Source organism: Arachis ipaensis, chromosome B01 (assembly GCF_000816755.2).
Source record: "Arachis ipaensis cultivar K30076 chromosome B01, Araip1.1, whole genome shotgun sequence".
In the NCBI taxonomy this organism is placed as follows: Eukaryota; Viridiplantae; Streptophyta; class Magnoliopsida; order Fabales; family Fabaceae; genus Arachis; species Arachis ipaensis.
In genome coordinates, this window is record NC_029785.2 from 43,145,970 (window position 1) to 43,152,452 (window position 6,483).

At 32.2% G+C, this 6,483-nt stretch overlaps 1 long non-coding RNA gene across 7 annotated transcripts; it reads right to left on the reverse strand.

The window, feature by feature from the left end:
• Window positions 789–5,859, reverse strand: LOC107629793. 7 transcript variants are annotated; one of them, XR_002360648.1, is made up of 9 exons: window positions 5,311–5,857; window positions 5,096–5,150; window positions 4,909–5,008; window positions 3,683–3,815; window positions 3,395–3,572; window positions 2,957–3,060; window positions 2,427–2,690; window positions 1,244–1,328; window positions 789–966 (listed from the first exon to the last, which is right to left on the reverse strand). It is a non-coding gene; the product is annotated as an uncharacterized LOC107629793 (long non-coding RNA). The 7 variants fall into 7 exon arrangements; XR_002360653.1 differs by having other exon boundaries at window positions 2,427–2,500; window positions 5,311–5,856; XR_002360652.1 differs by having other exon boundaries at window positions 2,427–2,500; window positions 2,957–3,572; window positions 5,311–5,858.

The window sequence follows — 6,483 nt, forward strand, 5'->3', positions numbered from 1 at the left end:
ATTCGGTCGAATCTTCGATCCGGGCTAGGCTATGTGCACCCCTAATTTCATGCGTCACTACAACATTTTCAGGTTGTGGCAACATTTAAAAAGTATTTCCTAAAAGCTGACAAAAGGTTGCTTTTGATCCATGGCAACACTTTTGGACCTAAGGCAACGTTTTTAGGCGGCGTTGCATATGCGGTCGTTGCCTTAGATCAAGGCAACACTTTTTTGTTTCAAAAGCAACGCTTTTGAGAGCAACACTTGGTAAGTGTTGTCTTTGGTTAAAAAACAACAACACTTCAAATGTGTGTTTGAGACAACACTTTTGCAGTGTTGTCTCTTCTCTCATATTTTGGTCACTACTAAAAAGTGTTGCCTATTTACAATAAAATGCAACTCTTTTACGTGTTGCTTATAAGTTGAAATTTGCAATCCTTTGAAGTGTTGCCTATTAGTTTTGAATATGCAACCATTTAAAGTATTGCCTTTTCTTTTGGATATGCAACCTATACAAGTGTTGCCTTTTCTTTTGGATATGCAACCTATACAAGTGTTGCTTTTTCTTTTAGATATGCAACCATACAAGTATTGTCTAATATTCAAAATATGCAATTAATAAAAAGGTTACCTTTTTGATAAAAATAAAAATTATTTTTGTAATAAAATACAAAAAAATAAAATTTACAATAAATTTTTTTTGTTCATACATGTGTAATTATTTTAATTAATAAATAAATTTGTGCACAATAGAAAAAAATTATAAAAAAGATAAAACAACTAATAATAAAATTCTAATTAAAATAGATATTAAAAAGTTCAATTAGTATTTCAAATTCATGTTCATCAATAATTTTTAACAAAATAATAAAATTCTTGGCTAACAATAATTATCATAACAAAATAGTAATTAATATTTATCAAAAAGATGTCAATCTACTTGCATATTTTATATCCATGTTTCACTTGTTCCATATGCTAAATCTGCAAATAATACACAACAAAAAATAAACAACTTATCATTAAAACCAAAAAATTATAATAAAAATTTCTTTATGATATTAAATACTATAGATATAAAAGTAATAAATAGATCTAAAAAACTCCTTCTAAGTGGCCAAATCCGGGGGGAGAAGTTATGTTAGTAATTCCAACTATTTTTTTTAATTCTAACTCTGAATAGAACAATATACATAAAAAAAGTGCAAAAAAATAACATAAACATATAAAAGAAAATAAGTATAAGATAGAAATATCTTACGAGGTGATGCCGCAACAATTTGCTATATATGCACAATTTATACTTAGTGTTCACTAAAGATCCGCAAATATTTTTTATCAATCTCCTTCAAGAAAAAAAAAAGAAACACCTATATTAACACCTACATTAGCACTGGAAGTGTTATGCATGAAAAGAAACATAAAAGCTCGAGTTTGAACCACAAACACATTATTAATTAACTTAATCAATTGCCTTGATTGCCTATGTGTAAGAAGCATTGATAATAATCATATAAGGAAACATACCAAGAAAAAGACAATTCGAATAACAAGGTCTTAATAATTGAAATATTGCTTTAGAATAAAAAATATTAAATATTTTGGATGATAGACAGAATCACCATGAGCTGCCCAAGCATCATTACAATTATAAACTCCAGCAACATATGCCATAAAATAAAACAACTGTATATAAAAGAAAACAATAATCCAATGCAGTTCAATGGAAGCAATCAGAGCACTTATTTTATGGATCAAAGTCACATGATTACTTTATTAATTTTCTTTGTTATTTATTACTATTCTCCCCTCTGCATATATCACTCACAAAATTTCAATTTTCTCACCTAAAAACACCAAACCTTAGCCTCACTTTGGTAAGCCTCTGTTTTATCCTCACAACCACCTCTTCCACCAATTGAATCAACGAGTCTAAATTTCTGGTATGTCAATATCCATTGCAAATATATCCTTCTTACTCTAAAAGCCATAATTGGTACGACATAGAGGAACTTCAAAGCCCTCTGTCCCTACCAATTAAGTTCTCAATCTTCTGTGGTCATATGAAAAAGGTCAAAAGCTAGTTCACAATTGCTGGTCTGCCAAATACAAGCCCCCACCCACCCCTGTTTCAACTTTTTCTTAGTAGCTAGCTCCTATTTATACAAGTTTTTCACTAGGCTACACATATTTCAAACTCTTGGCACTCTGTCAAACGGCTTCTTCCACTATTTTGACCATCTCCTGATAAACCAATCTCTTCCCTGCTTTGTTATGATTTATTTATTAGCATGCTTAACCTAAGAATTATCATGTCCACAGACTACAAAATGAATATTAATGATAGGTATGAGCAGAGAAAGGGATAAAAAGAAAATTTTGGTGATTCAAGTCTAACAACTATGCTACACAGATCAAAGACTGATTGGATAATCAATACCAACCTGAAGGCATGATCCCATATGTTGTCAACAATGTCCCAATCTGCAACAATTCCATCCTTTAATGGAGACAGGACCTGACAGCATGGAAGAAATAGATAAATAACCTAAATCCATTCATTACAGTAAAATCTGTAAATTAGTAATCCAAGCTTCATCTGTCCAAAGCTTTCAAGATAATAACAAGGTCTCAATAATTGAAAGACTTACCAATTTGCCAGCCTACTACGTACCTCTCTTAATTTGTGAGGCACAAATATACATCATCTTGAATAAAAAATTGTTAGGCATAGTCAGAATCAACAAGTTAGACTTTTTTACTTCACTATGTGGGGCTTTAGAAAGTAGAGCCAAGAGGCTTGGAAAGAGGGGGTTTCTAAATAATACTTTCTATTGAGAAGGAAACAAATCATGCCACAAGCGGTCTGGTGTAAATTGCATTGTATGGCTTAGGATCTAAAATTTAATGCAGAAGAAAAATTAATATCAGCTAGCCCTGGTGTAAATTGCATTGTATGATAAATTAGATTTACCTTCGACCAGTATGGTCTGCTTTTCATTTGGCCCAATACTTTTTGAGAAATACTTTCTCCACATTTTTAAAAAGACTTGGAATTGCATTTCCAGTAGTATAGCTCTGAGAACAAACAAAAGGTGATGAAATTCAAAAAAGAGATAAAACCTTAATAACTAATGAAATTCTAATTAAAATAGATATTAAAAACTCAACTAGCATCATTTAGTGATTAAATCATAGGCAGATAAATATATCATAACAATGAAACATTGTAGTGATTTTACAGGACTAGAATTAATTAAGCAGTAATTTCATTTTCTATAGTGAGAAGCATGATTATTCTAACCAATTTCATTTTCTATATAACTCATATACCAAATATCCATTAGGGACATGCAAACAAATCCAAACAAGCACTAACTGATTTTGGTATATTCATTACTATTATTTTTACCAAACTCTCCTTCATCAATGTCATCATTATCTGATACCAAACCATCAATTCTCCCAGTATAACATGGGAGTTCATCCGATCCATTTCGCCCATCTCAATCGTCGTGTGCTCTGGCAAGCTTGGGCAACCAGCACAATGTTTCATATACTTTGTGGAGAAGTTCACTGTCATATTCATGCTGTGACCATTCATACACAATATTGTCAGTAAACTCAGTATATAATTCACTCCATTGCCCAACAAAAAGAGAATTTCATTCCAAACTCAATAAAGAAATAAAGACCATACCTCTGCCAAGATGGTAGGTGAGAATTATGTATGCGAGTTTGATCTTATTGGCAACTCCCGAAAGAGATTTAAATTTTGCAGCTGCCTTCCTTACAGGCAAGGATTCGACAGGGTGCTGCCAAGCCCATTCAAACTGTGATCCCCCAATCAAAAGGTGTTAAAATCTGGCTATAATCCCCCCCTTTTTTTTTATTTCTTCATGTATCAATATAATATACCTTATTCATATAAAGTTACTCATATGTCATATATTTAAATGTCCTAATATTTGTAACAGAATCCAATTTAGGACATTTGCATTATTTCATAACGAGCTATTTATTTTATTTTATTTGGGTAAATCAGAAGGTATATTATAGCTCTATCCTATTCTAACATTTTTCTCTTTTCCTTCACTCCTTAACTTCTCCTTTCTAGCTTCTCCTTTCTCTGTCATTAATCCTTCCACAATTATTTTCTATTTTAAATTCTTGGATTTCCAGCAAACTTTCATATTCAGCAGATTCTAATTTTCTGTTTTCAAATCTTCAAGTGAAATATTTTCAGTTAGTACATTAACCAATGATCTTAATAACAGCCATCACAATGTGATAAATATCCAACAGAATATTCATAACTGCCACCTAAATTCATCAAGAGCACTAACTAATTTTAGTACATTCATTAGCAAAACCATGATCTTAATAAATAATAAAAGGCTTGGTGCTCAACAAATCAAACCAAATCACGTTAGAGAAACAAAATTCTCAGCAACCAAAGTCCATCAAGATCTAAAAGAGAATAGAATTTTCATCCCTTAACACTGGTATGCAACAATAACTAGCTCCAAAACAGTGAAGAATAGAAAGGGAGATGAACAATGAAGAAGAATATGCAAACAAGAGTGTCTACATAACATACCTTCAGGAGGTACAGGACAAAAATCAGCTAAAGAAAGCTTCATTTTCAGCAAAATTTCAAAACTAGAAAAAACCAAGCCAATCCCACACAGTTAATTACTAAAAACAAAAGCTCTTTAAGTAGACCAATTAAGTAGGAGCAAAATCCTCACAAGAAGAACCTCATACCACAGAAAAATCTTTTTCTTCTCTCACTTCCCGCTGCAAAATCTCATTCTTCTTACCTTTATAATTACCTTTATATCCATTAAGCAATGCTAATAACAATTCATTCTTCCCTAAAATCCTTTTACTATTTGCCAAATAATAATGCAAATTTCTAATTACCTGTATATCACGAAATTTAGCTTATTCAACAATCAATTTGGATGTTATTTCCGCTACAATGTTTGTACTTCTCCTCATATTTCTTGCTTAACAACTCTGCCTATAAAATAGCAGCAATTGAGAGTTTATTCTTCCAATTTCTTAAACTTAAAATTAAATGACATATTTAAAGACAAAAGGAACATACCTCATATTTATCTGCAAATAGCCTTTCTGTAATCTAATTGAGTTACATGAAATTCCTGAAACATTAAGGAAAAGAAAAACAAGGTCACATTTCTCACTATTTTTGTATAAGGAACTACTTCTCCCAATTCAGAATACGGAGGAGTGGAGCAGAACTCAGCGCGAGAGAACGAAGAACAAGGTGCGAGCAAAAGAACATAGCAGAGCAGAGCAAACCTCGGCCCGAGCAGAAGAACATGGTGGAGCAAATCAGAACTCGATGCAAGGAGAAGAACACGGTGGAGCAGAAGAACACGGCGGAGTAGAGCAGAACTCGGCAGAGCAGAGAGAAACGCAGAATGCACGCATCAGTGTTGTGAAATTGGGGAAATTGTGTTAGGGATGGGATTAGGGAATTAGGGGTTATTCATGATTTTGATTCTGAACGCCATCCAAGCGTTCGTTTGGGAGAGAACGGAGACCAACGTGCCTCTGCAATCAACCATGAAACTCACACGCGCCGCCCGAGCAAGCCTCCATGGAGCTGGCGCATCCACTCGAAAGAACCTTCCAGGACAATGGCGAGAGAAAGGAACGCAAAACGCGAGTCAATGTCGTCAAATTGGGAAAATTGAGCTAGGGTTGGGGGTTAGGATTTTGATTCTAAAATAGTAGGATTTGAGTTCTGTTTCTAAGTAATAGACTAACAGGAGTGAGGAGGTGATGAATCAGTTATTGCTTGTGTTTTCTTTCCTGCTTTTGGTTTTGGGGGGAATTAAAATTTGGATGAAAAAAATTTAAGCAACGCTTTTCATCACAAGTTTATTATATATTTAAAAGCAACTCTTATAAAGAGTAATATATAAATATTATAAATGTTGTTTGTTTAATTTACTAAAGCAACATTTTTTATATGTTTTTAAATTGATCAAAAATAACACTTATTAACAAAGTGTTGTATTAGCCTTATTTTTTTGCAATAAATTTTAAGTGATGCTTTTAATCACTTTAGACAACACTTTTTAAGTGTTATTTATCGCACATGTTGCAATAGTTCAAAAATGTTGTAGTGCGTGTTCCATGACTAGCAATATTGTGGGTAATGGTTTCATATAACTCTAGTGTGATAAAGTGCAAGTTGGATTCATAGAGAGAAGGGAGAAAGGATAAAAAGAAAACAAAAATAAGAAGGAAGAAAAGAAATGGCAGAAGAATAAGACAAAGAAAATAAATTCTTTAATTTTTTAGACATCTCACATATTTAAATTTTTAATTTTTTGTTAATGTTAATTTTTGATACTGTAATTACAAAACTATTTTTGTTGCTAATATTGTGGGGATGGTGTAGTTAACAAAAATTAACTAAACAAATCTTTTTGAAAAAAAAATTAATTTCTTTTTGATTTTTGA